General features: G+C 38.3%; 1 non-coding gene across 1 annotated transcript; it reads left to right on the top strand.

The window, feature by feature from the left end:
* Positions 1–256: 256 nt before the first annotated feature.
* LOC147481464 (small nucleolar RNA R71) lies at positions 257–363 on the top strand. Its single transcript, XR_015207112.1, has one exon. It is a non-coding gene; the product is annotated as a small nucleolar RNA R71 (small nucleolar RNA).
* The last annotated feature ends 18,623 nt before the right edge of the window (positions 364–18,986 follow it).

The following is an 18,986-nucleotide window of genomic DNA, read 5'->3' as shown; positions in this document are numbered from 1 at the left end:
CGATTAAATTTTTAAGTTCTAGATCGGGTTTCATCTCAAACATATCGACGGCCTTAACTGTTGAAAAAGAACTAACAGAGCGGGGATATCATCACTACCCCCCCAATTGTTATTACGTTTAGTTTGATCTTCTAAAAATTTGTAAGCCTCCGAGGCTCCTTTACTTAGGAAACTACCCCCATTCATTATGTCAAGGAATTCTTTATGGTGATGTTGAAGTCCTTTGAAAAAGGCACGAACTAACGTGTCTTTTGCTAGGTTATGGTGTGGACACTCAATAAGCAGATCGGTGAAACGATTCCAAGCCTCAGAAAACGATTCATGAGGATTTTGTCGGAAAAAATGAATCTTGGAAATCATCTCATCCATCTTTAGGGGTGGGTAAAAATGTTCCATAAACTGCTGAACAAGTTTAGCCCACTAGTCCACAGAGTTAGGCGCTTGGGCAGTTAACCAAGACGCCGCCTTATCGGCTAAGGTGAAAGGGAATACCCTCAGTTTAATTTGTTCCGTACCAACCATAGGATGATGGAATGTTGTAAGGACTTGTTCAATCCTACGCATGTGTTGATAAGGTTTTTCATGGTCTAAACCATGGAAAACGGGTAACAAATTAAATATGTTTGGGGGAATTCAAAAATCCCCCACTGGGTCTACTAGAACGATGCAAGATTTAGGGCTATCGCTCAAGGCTTTGTAAAAGTCGGAGAGAGGAGTCTCTCTTTCTTTAGCCATTATGTCCGGCGTGGTTGGTGGAATAGTAGCTAGAGGTGTAGTGATTGGTATACTCGATAGATTTGTTTGTTGACGTTGACGGTTAATTACGTTCGGTGTTTTTCTCCGACCAGACCTTAATCTCATGCAAGTCTAAGTCTAAACACGACAACAATCCAAACAATCTTAATATATTAGTATGAACCTCTAACTGGAGATGCGAGGTATGGAAGAAAGGAATACCTGATAGCGTCCTTGCTTCGCTTTATGAATAGCGTCTTGTTCTGGCGTGTTGTTGTAAATAACAAGTTAGAACACTGAAAAACTTAAAAATCGGGTTGAAACAAACCAGAAATCCGGAAATTTTTTTGCTTTAGCAGCTTGTCGCTCCGTGTTCCGATAACTTAGTGCTGGTCGCTCGGTATGAGGCGGATCACGCCGTGGTCCAATAACTTAGATGGTCGCTTCGGTATGAGGGCGGTTAAGGCCGTGTTCGGAACTTATAAAGCGCAGGTGGGTGGGTGGAGCCCTATTTAATCGATATTTCATCCTACCATGATACTTATTCATAGATATGCCTAAACGGCCATATTTTCACCTTGACTCCGCAATAAATTTTAAGACGAGGGTCATATAAAAATAATGCTGGAATAGATAAAACCACCCCCAATCAATTTGGGAAGGTGGAATCAATCCCCCTCTAACTCCTTATCATTTGATAAAAGATAAAATTGAATAGTTTACCTACGAAATGAACGATGAACTCAAAACGTAAGTAAACTAAAACTATCTACGTGTCTATTTTTATCAAAGATTCTACTCTCAATCCTATGAGATATAGTGGAGTAGGGAGTTCGTCCCACTCCTAGTCCTTCCGCATGTTAATGTTCTCTAAGTATAAGTACTTTTGACACTAAAGTCTAATGAGAGATTTACGAAGTGGCAACTAGACTACGATGCAACTACCCACAAGATGCAACTAGTCGGTTATCAAAATAACTATGGAAATGCTACGTTGATTCGATTATAAGGAGTTAGAGGGGGATTGATTCCACCTTAACTCAACTTAATCCTATTAACGACGAATCTTCGTAATCAGAATTGAACTGCTTTGCAGAACAATTGGTTCTTCCTAATCCCTAATTACACATGGCATTCCTACCAATTCATAACTAGCATGTGAACGATTAAACCCATTCTCATGGTGAACTAATCGTTTCTAGAGTGGAAAGGAAATTACGACGACTTTACGATAATCGGAATCAAGTTTTCATCATGGCTTCTCAACCCCCTCTAATGGAGGTTTAGCCGAGAATCATTACGCAATCATTTCCAATTAAATTAAAACTAAACATGGTATAAAGAATTGAAATTTACTAATCTAAATTAAACAATAATTAAAATCTAATTAATAACTAAGAATTGAATAACAAGTAATAAATGAAATCAGATCTAACACAAATATAAATGACAAGAATCGAAATTAACAAACTATCTATTTTATTAATCAAACTAATTAAGAGTAATGATTCTAAGAGTTTAATCTAAAACAAGGATTGGATTTGAAACTAAACTTAATTAAAACTAATTAAATCTAGATCTAGAAGCTATTCTAATGGCTACTTTCTATCTACTATTCTCTACCTCCTATCTACCATTAACAAAGAGCTAAGCTTTGGTTTTTATACTTTCAGATCCAAAAATCGTGCATGGGCTTGGAGCCATGGTTTGGGCCAGAGAATCAGGCCCAAAACCCAATTCTTTCAGTCCAAAAACATCTCTTCAGCTGCAGTTGGCTTCAACAGACTTTTCGTCCACTTTTTCTCCTCTGATTGGATCACGGCTTAGACCATTGGAAAGCTCTTTCCGAGCCGGTCGTTTTGACATAAGATAGGCCCCATTCCGAGGTCTAAGTCCAAAGATATGGCCTTTGGAAGTTCTGCTGACTTGTGTGTTGTTTCTGCGCGTGTCGACTTTTCAGCTTTTGACCGGGCTTTAGGAAGGCTTTGTCTTCTTGAATCTTGGCCTTTAATCACGGAACTACTTAGTAACCAACCTTTGCTCTTTTCCTTGAATCTTTGTCAAAACACGAAACCTGAAATGCATGTTAACTGTTAACTCTTAATTATTACTCACATAATTGGTTTAAAAGTATGACTGTTACAGGGTTAAAACTATAGTTTTGGGCTCTTATCAAACCACCCCCAAACAACATTTTGCTTGTCCTCAAGCAAAGATGAGAAATTAGAATATGTGACCAAAAATGGAGTTCTATCTACTCTCGTTTATTTGAGTCGCGATTGCATTGACCATATGCAACAAGGCCTTAAACCACTAGGAATTCCCTAGTGGACGAAGTTATAGCCTCGTGAGAGAGTTTTCGATGAAGGTACTCACAAACTTCATCTATACTACAACGACTAAGAAATAAAACTATTGTCTCCGTATTCATGCTCTAAATTAACTATACCTCTCACTAGCAATGCATATAGAGTAATCAAGTTTAAAACCTAAGCTAATATATGCATAATAATCAATCATTTATAATAAACATATATACAATGAGTAATACTACTAAATGCCTAGCGAGGTTAAGTTTTCTCAAACTTCGAATAGCGTCCTTAAGTAGGTTCTCACAATATTAGTCAAGATTTTTCCACTCAAGTTTCCACGCTACTCCGATTAATGCGGTGGGCACACTTTACCTTACAATATCAATGACAACAAGGAAGCCAGAGTCGATCAAACACATCTGCCACTTACTATCACACTAACCTATTCCTAATTGAGTTAGAGGTCTTTATTAGGTGTTGCGGGGATTAGGAGATGGTTTAAGAAGGAAGGAAATGGATATTCAAAAAGGACAAGTCTGAGATAATAGAGTCTTCAGATTATGTAACTAGAAAAAACCTTGTTATTTACTTTTGCTTCTACACTTTGTTCCATCCTTAGCCATTTTTTTTTTTTTTTTCTTTTCTTTGGCTTTTGACTCCCTTTTATTCTATTTTTGGAGTTTTTATTTTATTTCTATTTTTATTTTTCTTTTCTTTGGATGGAAACTTCTTTTCTTTATTTTCTGAAGCCATTAATTAACTTTTGTTTACACAAGTTTTTCTCTTCTTCTTTCTTCCTCATTCTATTTTTAGACTTATCTAAATTGGGTAGGTTGAATTTTTTATTTTGTTTTGTTATATAACAGGGTAAAGGATTTGTTGTTTATGAAAGGCTAAAGAAAGGCTCAGAGGGGCGACTAGCGGAAAATAATTCATAGGTTTGAATTTCTGGCTATATCGATCCAAAGAGGGCCTAAATTCTCGCTTAGGATATGGCATAGTGATCAAGCAAGTGGACGTGTGATTTGTCTATCCGGATTTTACTTCTCCCTTGTGTCATTTCTCAAATGTTTCGCTCATATAAGGCTTTAGGCTATATTCTCACAGGATTTGTAGAATAAGTACTCTAGCCTAGATTTCAGAAACTTACTCCTAACAATCATAGATACTCATGTAATATATTTATAGATAGATGCAAAGATTATTACCTACATATTAACCTAAGTTCCTAGCAATTATTCTGATGCAAAAGCTACGTGAGACTTTTAGATTGTTAAGAGCATAGAGAAGGAAAACAATACCAATATTCCTAAGTGTATAGCATGAACTTATTTATTTATATTTTTGAATTTTTGAAATTTTAACTAGAAAATAAATGCATATTATACAAATCTATATCCTAGCAGATGCCTTAATTACAAGTGTTTCTATGCCCCCCCCAAACAAGAAGCATGCTTTGTCCTCAAATTATTGTAAATAAAGAGGGTAGGAAAAATACCATTGAAACGTGTGAAATTCAGGAACATCTGCAAAACAAAGTTAGAACGTACTAATATAGGAAATAAAAACTGACGCAACTCTATACGAGTTCTACCCATTATGGGGTTAACAAGAATGAAATTGCTTGGGACATAAGCAGATACTAACTAGAATGAAAAATTACCTTATCTCTCGCATTACTCATTATCTTCCTCATCCTCTTCTTCCATAAAGAAGTGAGGTTCCTTTGCGTCCTGCCATGCCATGATAATTTGCCAGGCTTCCCGCCATTTATCATCTATTATTGCTAACCTATTAAGGGCCACTTGGTCTGACGGGGTGTAGGGTGCAACCTGATGAGGTTGTATCCTCCACCCTTGCCAAGTCATTGCACGGAAGGATCGAATAATACTATTGGTGGGTCGTACAGTGTCGACCGTAATCCAATCCGTGAAACGTGTACAAAAAACAGGAAAGAAACATAGCATAATATGGGAAACTAGAACAGGCATAAGAAGGAACTTATGCCTCATGCTATGGGATCGAGCTAAACTAGACAGCAAGGTTCGGGGAAGGTCATGACACATACGTCCCGTGGCTAAAGCAAGGAAAACGCTGCAAGTGGCATCATTCACAAAAGAAAAACGCCATTCCCCTAAAATGTTTCGCATGATCCAAAATATAACAGTTCCTATGTTCATGGACAGGCTACCAAAAGCGACGTTATAGTCCCCTTGGTCCTCGATACGGAAAATGCCCGCCCCATACGACTCATGCAAAAACTCATAAGTGTAGACATACATATTATCTACCCAATAACACCATGGGTCTTGTATTTCAGCGGGCATAGCAAGTCCAAGAACAAATGCTAGCAAGAACCTGGTAATTTCCATTGGTTCATTATCAATGTTGATGGAGAACACTTGTTCTCCATCTGGTCTTTCAAAGAAAATACAGTTAACGTAAAAATAAGATGCTAGAGTTGGAGAATAAAGTGCATCAGGTCTTACCATAAGCGGCTCCCAACCAACGTATGTGATAAACCCACGAAACCAAGCACCATAAGTAGTGCTTTGGAACAAATCTTCGAAAGACTGTTCCGGTATCAATGTTGGAGATGTCATCTCAAAATTACGCTCTGGAATAGCTGCGAATGATCCGGAAACTACCCGCATAAAACTGGAATTTTTTAGGTCCACGGAAGTCAGGGCACGAGTGTGCACTCTTAGGGCGTGAGTGCGCTCCGAAGAATTGGAAATCCAGTGTTTGAGCACGGGTCGTGCTTCACCTGAAGCGAAAGCGCTCGAAAAAAAATGGAAAAAAATTGCAGAGAGGCTGAAAAGGCCGTAGTTCTTGAAACTTCGGAAAATGAGCCGAAACGAGGGAATCGCGGGAGTGAAAGGTGAGTGATGGAGGTTAGGTGTAGTGTGAGTTGTGAGTGTAGAATGTATGAAGTTTATATAGGTTTTAAGTTGCTAAAGCGGATCGGAAATTGCCAAAAAGTATTTACGGCGGTTTCGAAATCCTAAAATTTCCAAACCAAACGAAACAAATCATTTTCTTGATTCTAAATCAAACCTAGTATCTTTTAGGTTGAATTTATGATAGAATCTACCTATTTAATCGATATTTCATCCTACCATGATACTTATTCATAGATATGCCTAAACGGCCATATTTTCACCTTGACTCCGCAATAAATTCTAAGACGAGGGTCATATAAAAATAATGCTGGAATAGATAAAACCACCCCCAAACAATTTGGGAAGGTGGGATCAATATTAAACAACCACGCATAATGAAAATAACCACATTATATTAAAATTTTCATTCGAAGTACATTTCACTACAAAATTCAAATTACGGAAATAAAATTTACATGAAAATAAATGACAATAATGAAACTACAAATAAAAATAGAACATCAAACGATATTATCCCTAATCACTCCTGTACTAGTAGCGGAGGGCACACGCTCAGGAGATGGCTCCTGAGCTCCCGATGGGCGGCACCATTAGATCGCCCTTGGGCGACGACTTCGTGCCTCGATGGTGTGTCCTCAGAAGGAGAATCCCCGTGAGGTGGGAATCGTGCAAGCATGTCGGTCCGAAACTGGCGCTGAGCTTCTAGCTCGGCCCTCATCTGTTCCCACCTCTCATCCTCTCTCTGGGTACGGATCTCGAAGTTATGATGGATAGTTGCCTGTCGAGTCCGGAGGTCTTCGCAGATAGTGTTGAGCGAACGCATGCCACGATGAATCACAGCCATGCGTTCTGCATCTGACCAACACCTCTCCAGGGCATCCGCATCAAAACAAGTCAAGTCCTCCTCATCCTCCGAGGCATTCTGATTTCCCCCATCCTCCTCGGCATTCTCGTTTCCACCATCCTCCTCGTCTTCTTCTCTATCCTCAGGCAGCCTCCAAACTCGTTGGACACACTCCTTATAGATGCGAGGGTTTCGGTGTAGGGTGATGTAAGACCTATCAGACGCCTGAGCTGCTCTCAACTTCAGCATGATCTTGGTTATCAACACAGGGAGAGGTGCAATAGACTTCCCTACTCCCCTAATCATGCTAAGCAAGAACTCCAAGATACAGAACTCGTACTTCTGCTCCTGGAGTATCCATAAGATGTGGAGGCAGTTCAGGCCGATGTCACTGACCTTCTCTTTCCCCAGGACATTCCGACCAATCCTCTGAGCTGCAGCCAGCTGGTTGGTCCTAAGGGATGCCTGGCGAACACAATGCGATCTCGCATTGTAGTTCCCTTCTGTAACCGTCACGTTCATCAATGGCTCTACCCCATTATATTGGGACTCTGCAGCGTGACATCGGATGGATTCTAGGCGGAATGCCTAGAATCTCAGCCAACAACCCCATCGTCACTTCCTTCCTCCTCTTCGCCACCACAACAAAAATCCTAGTCCCTTCCAACTCCCTCGTATTGTAGAACCGTCGGACTAAGTCCTCGTGGTAATAGGCTTCAGTCGAGTACCCAAGCTATTCCAGTCTCTACTGATCATTTCGTCACCGTAAAACGGCGCGAAGTGGTCGCCAGTAAAAGCTTGCTCTGGAAAAATTCGACGTTGTTGAGCCATTTTAGTGTTTGGAATGTAGTGGGGGTTTAAATGGGATGTGGTGGTGGAATTTGTATCGACCGATTGAAAAAAAGCGGTGGTGGTGGCGACGATGGCAGCAGCGACCAAAATTTTAATTTAATTTGATTTTCTGGTGGTTTTTGTTGATGTAAATCGGTGTAGGGTGTGGGGCGGTGCGGTTGGAGTCGATTTGGGTTGGGTCTTGATTGTGGGCGTGGGTAAATTTAGTTTTCTTTTTAATTTTATTTTGTTTTAGGTTTTTGGAACTTTGGTGGCGTTAATGGCGGTTTTGAGAAGATGATCGTGACTGTTGGGCTAAGGTGAGGGCACGAGTGCGCTGCCTGTGGGCGCGGGTTGGGCCCAAGCCCAAATCGAAATTTGTGAATTTTTCGATTTTTTCGCGAAACTTCAAATCAAAATTGCCGCTTCGTTGCCGGTCTGATATTTGCGAATGAGATATGGAAATGATCAGGAGAGAATTTGCAATCCAATGATCCATAAAACACTCTATTCCGACCGTGGATGACATATAAGATAGTGTAAAACGCCTCAAAGTGCGTGCATAACGTACTTTATGCGAACGACTGAACTCTAAATTCATAGATTATGTCAACCCGAATCGGAATACAATTAAACGGCCTAACCAATTCTAATGGGACATAAAACATTTTAGGATGGAAACACGAACACCCCACCCACAAACAAATTTTTTAGAACGAAGCTTAGAAAATTTGTTTTTAGAAGTGGGTCTTTTAAAGTCAGATTCCCGAGACTTCCTAGAATACTATGTTTATTATTTAATATTTTTTTCTTTTATAAGGAAAAACAATGAGCAAGAAAGACATAATTCACCCCGTCGAGAAACATGACTCAAAAATCCGAGAAAAACATGCAAGAGTGGAAAACGTGAATTATGTTAATCGTGGACTTAGGATCCAGTACTTACATCCACACACTCCGTAGGGAGGGCCCAGTTACCTTAATGGTGCACTCACTAATATATAGAAATGAAAGGGAATGCACCAAACACAAAAGTTGAGTCGTTTATAGTCAGATACTCGAGACTTTATCTAAACATATGTATGAACATGCAGTTTATCATATATCAACAACCGAAATAGTTGTGGATCATTCCATAAATAAATATCACAGAAAACATATCCAAACACAATCAAGCACCAATATTTCCTATGACGCAACCTAGTCTAATGAAAGCGAAGTCGGATAACCCTATTACTTAACGTAGCATGCACTTTCTTTTTCATTTTTGAACGAGAGGGTGTCCTAGTAAATAAGTGTGGAAAAGTGAATAGTTGTGGAGAATATGGTGGATATGGGTAAGTTGTAGAAGGAAAGCATGTAAACAATGAGGATGTGGGTTTAGAACAAAACTCATTCATGGTGTGGTTAGGGACTGTCTCAAGTCTGAAAATGAAGGTGTCAAATGCTTTTGTCTTCTGAAGTATTTGTTTACTAGGTGGATTTAAAAACTTATGAAGCACAGAAGAAACAAATGGATCGAGTGCAAACTCGAGATTCCTTTGAAAGGGTGGAAGGAGGGAAGTCGAGTTGGATGTTGTGGAAAGTAGTTCTTGATAGGGTGAATCATGACCTGCTCTAAGAAACTCATCGAATTGCTTATCTAGATTGGTCATATCCTCCTTACTATGATAGTCCTCTACATCTTTGAGAAAGTCATCTATCTCATCCTCATCCGTAATATGTGTATCGACTAGTGTAGGGATGGAAATGTTGGAGTCTGAACTTCCAAAGGAAAGAAATTTGGGCATATGATTATCAGGGAATGTGTTGTTGAAATAATCTCGAGCAAAGCTCTCGATCATGCTAACCTCTCCATCCATAGACGAATCGGGTAACTGTGTCTTTGTTTGAAAAACATCGACTTCAACAGCAAGATGACCAAAAGACATGGACATTGAACCGTCGCGGCAATTAATGAGTGCATTGGTATTTGCCAGGAAAGGACGCCCTAAGATGATCGGGACAGAGTCGTTAACGACTTCTGTATCGAGGATGACAAAATCAGCCGGATAGTAGAAATCCTGAATTTTTACCAGAACATTTTCGATGACACCCTTAGGATACTTAATAGACCGATCAGCTAATTGCAACATCATTTTAGTGGGTTGCATCTCGTCTAGACCTATTTGTCTATACAAATAAAATGGGAGTAAGTTAACACTAGCCCCCAAGTCTAATAACACGCTCGTCGTATAAGAATCTCCTAAGGTGCATTGTGCGTGGGGCGACCAGGGGGTCCTTGTACTTAACAATTCCATTATGTTGGATAGAGTTGGGAATTCTTCTGTTAAAAAGGCGTCGTTTGGTATATTGGTCTTACACCTAGTATTACACAATTTCTTAAGAAACTTAGCATGGTGTGGTAGCTTTTTAATAGCTTCGAGGAAAGGAAGGTTTATAGTTAGAGTCTTGAAAACGTCCCTAATCTCCTCATAATTAGTATCCCTAGTTAACACGGCTAATTTTTGTGGAAACGGTGGTTTCTGTTTATATTTAGCAATGGTATCACTGGATGTTTAACCGGTGGCTTTTTGTTTCTTAGGTTGTGTTGTGGCGGGTACCTCTACGGTGGTAGGCTCTTCAGTTTCTATTTCAGTATCTAGTAAAATAGCAGGTGTAGGGGCTACTGGTGGGGTAACTATAGGCATAGTTACTTTGTTATCAACCACTCTACCAGAACGAAGAGTGGTGATAGCCTTTAGCTCACCTACATTTTCATATTCATTACTAGTATTATCGGTTACCTCAAAGGCTGTATTTGTTGTTTTAGGATTAGGCATTTCGTGACTTGGAAACACACCTTTGGGTTGGGCTTTATCTTGAGCCAACTGTTGGGTTAAATTATTAACAGATTGTAGAAGCTGTTAGTTAGATTGAGCCATGGTTTGGAAAAGTTTTTGGCTCACTTGTATGAAGGTGTCAAGACGATCCGGTTGTGTTGGTGTAGTAGTCACGGGTGGTGTGACTGGAACTATTTCGCATGAATTATTGATAAGAGCCCAAAACTGTAGTTTTAACCCCTTAACAATCATACTTTTAGACCAATTATGTGAGTAATAATTAAGAGTTAATGCTGATTACGTGTTTTTATATATTTCAGGTTTCAAAGTTTATTATGTGCAGAAATGTGCCACTTTAGCGAGATAAAGGAGCAAAGGTCGGTTGCTAAGGAGTTCTGTGAATAAAGGCCAAGATTCAAGGAGACAAAGCCTCTGTAAAGCCTGGTCAAAAGATGAAAAGTCAAAGTCCACGCGGGCAGAAACAGTGCACAAAGTCAACAGAACTTCTGAAGACCATATCTTTGGACTCAGACCTCGGAATTGGGCCTACCTTACGTCAAAACGACCGGCTCGGAAAGAGCTTCCCAATGGTCTAAACTTTGGTCCAATCAGAGGAGTATAGGTGGATAAAAAGTTTGTCAAAGTCAACTATAGCTGAAGAGGCCTTTTTGGACTGAAAGTATTGGGTTTTGGGCCCGATTTTCCGGCCCAAAACATGGCTCCAAGCCCATGCACGATTTTTGGATCTGAAAGTATAAAAACAAAAGCTTGACTCTTTGTTAAAGGTAGATAGTTAGGTTAGAAAGTAAGTTAGGTTAGGAAGCTAATGTTAATGGAGTTTAGGGTTAGAAAAAGTTAGATCTAGATTAGTTAATTACTTAGTTTTCATTCTATTAATTAGTTTCATTCTTTGTTTTAGATTAGTTATTTAAATCATTGAATATCATTCATTAGATAAATAAAATAGTTGTTATTCATTCAATCATATCTTGTTCTTATTATTCTATTAGATAAATAAAGTTAATTAGTTCTCCATAATCTAGTTTCATTTTCATTTATTTATTAGCTTAAATCCTTAGATTTACTTATTTGTCATTATTAGTTTAATTCAATTATTGCAAGAGTAGTTTCGAATTGAGTTTAAACAAATAAAGTTCAAATCTTTATACTATGTCTTGTTTAGATTCAATTGTTGGGAATGGTAGAATAGAAATTTCACATCAAATCATTACTCTCACCATTGTTCCTTTTGGTTTTGATTAGTTGAATTTGTTTAAGTCTTGAGGTTTAAGAGTGGAACGAATCCTGACTCTCTTATATTACTTCGTTATTGAGAGTAGGAATATTGATATAAAAACGTATTTACGTAAATTGATTATTTGTGTTTACGCATAGATAGTTAGAATACATAAAATCACTTTTATCAAATGGTGCCACTACCATCTTAATCTCATTCAAGACAAGAATTGAATTGTTTGAATCCAAGGGGAAATCCCCCATTCTCTACCCACCCACCCTTTTAATTTTTCATTCTTATTTCTTGAATTTTCGAAACTGTTCACTGTTTTAGGCATAGGGGCTGCGGATTCACAGAGAAAAGCACTGCGGTGAAGGTATTTCTAAATTTTCGAAAATTCTGAAAATTTTCAGACATAATATCTAATGTGTTGTTGATTTACTGAATTATTTTCAGATTTTTCAAAGTTGGTTTACCTTGTGAAAAAATATGATCCTTACAGTGCTGCATTTCAGTTTTCACACCGTATGTTCTTGAAAAACAAACGAGTAAGGTTACTTAGGGACTTCTAAAAATTCTATAATTTTTACAGGAGTATCTATCCTAAGTCAGGAGTTTGTAGTTAAAATTTAACGAGTTTTGGATTTGTTTTGACCTCCTAAATAGTAGAGTGTTTCCAGTGTGTTTCTGCAGTGTTGCAAACACTTAATATCTGGAACACCAACCGATAAGGAGAGGTTGTAGAACTCCAATTTCTCTAAATTTTTACAAGAACAAGTAGGATCTGTCAGGAGTCTCCAGTAAAAATTTGGAAATTTTTGGCTTTTTTTGATGGGTTAACCATTCGGTTGTTTGTATTGTGTCCGAAAACTGTTCTGCAAACTTTTCAGGGTAGTAGAGGGACTTTCATAGCTCTGATTGATCTGAAATTTTACAAGCTACTTGATAGACGTCTTAGAAAATTACTGTAAAAATTTCAATTTTTTTGGGGTACGATAAAAGGCCTAAAACTTGAAAACCCTGAAGCGCGACCCGCGCCCAAACCGAGCGCGACCGCACCCAAAACAGTGGACATTCGAAAAAACAGAGGGCACCCGCGCCCTCGAAGGAAAATTCAGCGTGAACAGCCCAATTTTCACAGGTTAGTTCAAATTTCTATTTCTCCAAGTTACTCAGTGTTTATAACTTGTTAAATACACTGAGATCGCTGTGATACAAGGCGCTTATTCAAAGCGCGTAGCAAGGAGGCATTCAGTACTCCTTCTTCCACTCCTCGCCTCTTACGTGGGAGGAGTTTTAGTTCTAGTATAATCGGGCTTGTTTTTCATAGAAATAAATACAACACGCCTATCTAGAATTTCACACACTACACTTGCATCAATGGCTAAAGAACAAGAGACTCCCTCTCTCGATTTTTTATAAAGCCTTAAACGATGGCCCTAAGTGGGTGCATCGTTCTTTGTAGACCTAGTGGGGGATTTTCGAATCCCCCTAATATATTTAACTTGTTACCGGGTTTTCATGGTTTAGACCACGAGAAGCCTTACCAGCACAGACGTAGGATAGACCAAGTTCTCACTACATTCCATCATCCTAGCGTAAGTCCATATCAAGTTAAACTTAGGGTGTTTTCTTTTCACCCCAGCCGACAAAGGCAAACGTCTTGGTTAACGCCCAAATGCCAAACTCTGTGGACTCATGGGCTCAACTTGTTCAATTGTTCATGGAACAATTTTACCAACCACTAAAGACAGATGAAATGCTTCACAAGATTCATTTCTTCCGTAATCCTCATGAATCCTTTTCAGGAGGCACGGAATCGTTTCATCGATCTTCTCATTGAATGCCCGCAACATAATCTTGCGAAAGACACGCTTGTTCGTGCTTTCTTCAAGGGGCTTTCACATTATCATAAGGAGGTTCTAGATATCATGACTGGGGGTAGTTTTCCTAGTAAAGGAGCCTTGGAGGCTTATAAATTCTTAGAAGATCAATCTAAGAAGAATAACAATTGGGGAGGAAACGATTCCTCCCGCTCCTCTTCTTCTTCTCTTGAGGTTAAACATGATCGCAAGCTTAAAACTCTTATTGATGCCCTCACTAAAAAGGTAGATGCCATCTCTGTTCAACAACAACCCACTCCAGTCATGAACATTAACTCTACTCGTTGTAATGTCTGTTATAGTCTTGAGCATTTTGACTTCTATTGTCCTCTTGTCTATGCACAAACACCACCATAACCATCACACTTCAACCAATTAACTCAACATCAAGGACAAGGGAACTTAGGTGACCAGAATAGAGGTTTAGTACCCATAACCCAGAACTATCAACATCAAGACATGAATGCTCAACAAGCTTTAATTCCAATACAACCATCTACAGACAAAGTAGTAGTGACCTTGTTGGAGAAACAAAATCAAATTATGCAACAAAACTCCAACTTGATGAAAGATCAGCATGATCAAAACTCTAATATGATGAAACAAACGATGCAAATGATGCAGTCTTTGTGCCAAAAGGTTATTGACATGTCTTCTAACCAAAATAATAACCAAACCGGCGTGTTTCCAAGTCAAGCGATTGCCTAATCCTAAGTTAACAAACACACGCCGAAATAGAAAGTATTCAGTGTAATGGTAATATAAACCAAGGGGACCTACAGGCAGTCACTACCCTTCGTTCAGGGAGAGTAGTTGATAACCAAGTGACTATGCCTAAAGATCACCCGCAAACTATAAATGATACCATACCAAATACTGTCATAGAAATTGAAGACCCTACACCTGTAGAGGTTCCAATATGGAAACCTAATTGGAAAGTGATAAAAGATAAAGCAACGGTTAACAAATATGTTCCCCCTCATATTAGGTATAGGGATAAAACACCGAATGAACAACTATATTTTCCTGTAGAAGGTGAAGTTAAGTATATTGAGAGTTTTGTATATCACATTAGTGCTTCCGGGCGATGTCATCCCTACACTAGTACATATCCCTCTTATGGAAGAAGACAAAGATCACAATTTTGACTCTTTGAACATAACTGAACTAGAGAAAGAATTTTCAACCCTGCCTTCTGACCATAGAAGAGATGGGCTAAACCTCACAATAGACGAGATAGATGAATTCCTCAAAGATGGAGATGAATACCATAATTATATGGATGCGAACAACCTAGATGAGGAATTCGACGAGTTTCTTAGAGCCTGTGATGATCCACCTTCTCAAGCACTACCTAGAGCACCACCCTACCACCATCCACCTGAGTTAATCCCTCATAAAATCCAATCATTCTTCCCACCCTTTTCTTCTAACACTTATCCATATTCCAAGTATTTTCCAAAACCATTCATTTACTCACGATCATTCACTTGGACACCTTCTTATTCAACTAAGTTGCGTCGTAGAAAGTTTTGGAGCTTGATTCTGTTTGGTGGTGCATTCCATGTTAACTATTTATGGAAAGATCCACAATTGTTTAGATTATTGATATATGGGAAACTGCATGTAAATACATATATATCACTTTAAGTCTAGGGAATTTGACTTTAAAAGACCCACATTTTAAAACAAATTTTTACAAACCTGTTTTCAAAAATTTGTTTGGGGGTGGGGTGTTTGGTTTTTCCATGCTTGATCACTAAACTTCCTATTCTTATCCCCACCTCGCTCCCTTTAAGAGTAGCTAGATTTCTCCTTGTTTGTTGTTTTGATGTTGTTTTTTATTATTTTTAGTAGATAGGATGTTACGTTGTTAAATTCTGTAGTTAACTTTCAATTTGGTAGTTAAATGTTGTTTAAAATTCAATTTTAATATAATGTTGTTCTTTTCAAATTGTGCATGGATTTTATTGTTAATCCCACCTTCCCGAATTGTTTGGGGGTGGTATTATTTATTCTATCATGATTTGTAGAAGATCCTCCATTTTAGAGTTTGTTTTGGAGTGAAGGTTGAGAATATTGTCGTAATTGGCATACCTATGATTAGATGTGGTGGTAGGATGAAATCTAAGAGAGTTTAGAAGTTACTAGTCTAAATCCAGTATAAAAGATATTAGGGTTGTTATAGAATCAAGAATATGAGTTGTTTCCGTTTTCGGGTTCGGAAATTTTATTGTTTCCGGAAATTGTATTAAAGCTTTTTGGCAACCTACCGATTCGTTTTAACAATTCAAAACCTATAAAAACTTCATTCATTCTACACTCACAACCCACACTACACCTAACTTCCATCTCTCACCTTTCACTCCCACGTTTCCCGTTGTTCTTCACCATTTTCACAAATCAGCACCGGAAACCACAAAGGCTGCTTGAGGGGCCTTTTCTTTACACATTTGTCGAATTTTTGTACAGAGCGACTTTTCAAGACTCAAGGTGAGCACGACTCGTGCTCAAACACTGGAATTCAAAATCATCGAGCACTCGCGCTTCAAGTGGAGCGACTGCATACGACTTTTCGTGAGACTAGGAAATTTCCGGTTTTCTGCGGGTTGTTCAGGGTGATTTGCACTGTTCCAGGCGTAGTTTTGAGATGACATCTCCTACAATAATACCATAACAGTCTTTCGAAGATTTGTTTCAAAGTACTACTTATGGTGCTTGGTTTCGCGAGGTGATCACACACGTAGGCTGGGAACCACTTATGGTTCTTGCTAGCATTTGTTCTTGGACTTGCCATGCCCGCTGAAATACAAGACCCATGATGCTATTGGGTAGATAATAGGCATGTCTACACTTATGACTTTTTGCATGAGGCTTATGGGGCAGGCATTTTCCGTATCGAGGACCAAGGTGAATATAACGTAAGCCCTTGGTAGCCCTGGTCCATGAACATAGGAATTGTTATGTTTTGGATCATGCTAAACATTTTAGGGGAATGGCATTTTTCTTACGTGAATGATGCCACTTGCAGCGTCTTCCTTGCTTTAGCCACGGGGCGTATGTGCCATGACCTTCCCAAAAACCTTGATGTCTAGTTTAGCATGAGCCCATAGCATGAGGCATAAGTATCTTCTTATGCCTGTTTTAGTTTGTCGTATTATGCTATGTTTCTTCCCTATTTTTTGTGCCCGTTTCACGGATTGGGTTGGGATCAAAATTGTGAGACCCACCAATTGTATTATCCGATCTTTCCGTGCAATGACTTGGCAAGGGTGGAGGATACAACCTCATCGGGTTGCACCTTACACCCCATCGACCAAGTGGCTTTAACGGGTTAGTATCCCAGAGATGATAAATGGCGGCAAGCTTGGCAAATTATAATGGCATGGCAGGATGCGAAGGAACATCACTTCTTTATAGAAGAGGAGGATGACGAGTAAATGCTGGAGTGGAGGTAAGTTTTTAGTTACAGTTAGTGTCTGCTTATATCCCAAGCAATTTAATTCTGTTAACCCCATAATGGGTGGAACTCTTATAGAGTTGTGTCAGTTTTTTTTATTTCCTATATTAGTATGTTTTAACCTTATTTTGCAGATGTTCTAGAATTTCATGCGTTTCCATGGTATTTTTCTACCCTCTTTATTTAAATGCTTTGAGGACAAAGCATGCTCTTGTTTGGGGGCATAGAAACACGTGTAATTAAGGCATCTGTTAGGATATAGATATGTATAATATGCATTTGTTTTCAAGTTAAAAATTTCAAAAATATAAATAAATAAGTTTATGCTATACACTTAGGAATATTGATATTGTTTTCTTTCTCTATGCTCTTAACAATCTAGAAGTCTCACGTAGCTTTTGCATCAGAATAATTGTTAGAAACTTAGGTTAATATGTAGGTAATAATCTTTGCATCTATCTATAAATATATTACATGAGTATCTATGATTGTTTAGCAAGAAGTTTCTGAAATCTAGGCTAGAGTACTTATTCTACAAATCCTATGAGAATATAGCCTAAAGCCTTATATGAGCGAAACATTTGAGAAATGACACAAAGGAGAAGTAAAATCTGGATAGAGAAATCACACGTCCACTTGCTTGATCACTATGCCATATCCTAAGCAAGAATTTAGGCCATCTTTGGATCGATATAGCTAGAAATTCAAACCTATGAATTATTTTCCGCTAGTCGCCCCTCTGAGCCTTTCTTTAGCTTTCCATAAACCACAATTCCTTTACCCTGTGAAAAAAACAAAACAAAATAAAAAAATAAAAAAATCAACCTACCCAATCTAGAATAAGTCTGAGAATAGAATGAGGAAGAAAGAAGAAGAGAAAAACCTGTGTAACCAAAAATTAGTAGTTGCTTCAGTAAAAAGAAAAGAAGTTTCCATCCAAGGAAAACAAAAAAAAAATATAGAAATAAATAAAAACTCCAAAAATAGAATAAAAGGGAGTCAAAAGCCAAAGAAAAGAAAAAGAAAAATATGGCTAAGGATGGAAACCAAGTATAGAAGAAAAAGAAAATAACAAGGTTTTCTCTAAGTTACATAATATGAAAACTCTATTATCTCAGACTTGTCCTTTTGAATATCCATTTCCTTCCTTCTTAAACCATCTCCTAATCCCCACAACACCTAATAAAGACCTCTAGCTCAATGAGGAATAGGTTAGTGTGACAGTAAGTGGCAGATGTGTTTGATCGACTCCGGCTTCCTTGTTTGTCATTGAGATTGTAAGGTAAAGTGTGCCCACTAGACACTGGAGTAGCGAAACTTGAGCGAAAAAATCAGAGTGGTTTTTGTCTTGACATTTATGTGAGGACCTACTTAAGGACGATATTATGAGTTTTTAGAAACGAACTTGCTAGGCATTTCATAGTATTACTCATAGTATATATATTTGTATCATAGATGATTGATTATTATGCATATATTAGTTTAGGTTTTTGACTTGGTTATTCTTATTCAATTGCTAGTGAGATGTATAGATAGTTGAGACATGAATGAGGAAACAATAGCTTTATTTCTTAGTCGTTGTAGTATAGATGAAGTTTGTGAGTACCTTCACTGGAAAACTCTCACGAGGCTATAACTCGTCCACTAGGGAATTCCTAGTGGTTTAAGGCCTTGTTGCATATGGTCAATGCAATCGCACTCAGCGAAACGAGAGTAGATAGAACTCCATTTTTGGTCACTTATTCTAATTTCTCATCTTTGCTTGAGGACAAGCAAAATGTTGTTTGGGGGTGGTTTGATAAGAGCCCAAAACTGTAGTTTTAACCCCTTAACAATCATACTTTTAGACCAATTATATGAGTAATAATTAAGAGTTAATACTGATTACGTGTTTTTATATATTTCAGGTTTCAAAGTCTATTATGTGCAAAAATGTGCCACTTTAGCGAGATAAAGAGC

This window comes from Coptis chinensis, chromosome 8 (genome assembly GCF_015680905.1).
Source record: "Coptis chinensis isolate HL-2020 chromosome 8, ASM1568090v1, whole genome shotgun sequence".
Taxonomy (NCBI): Eukaryota; Viridiplantae; Streptophyta; class Magnoliopsida; order Ranunculales; family Ranunculaceae; genus Coptis; species Coptis chinensis.
This window is presented reverse-complemented; position numbering and strand designations above follow the sequence as displayed.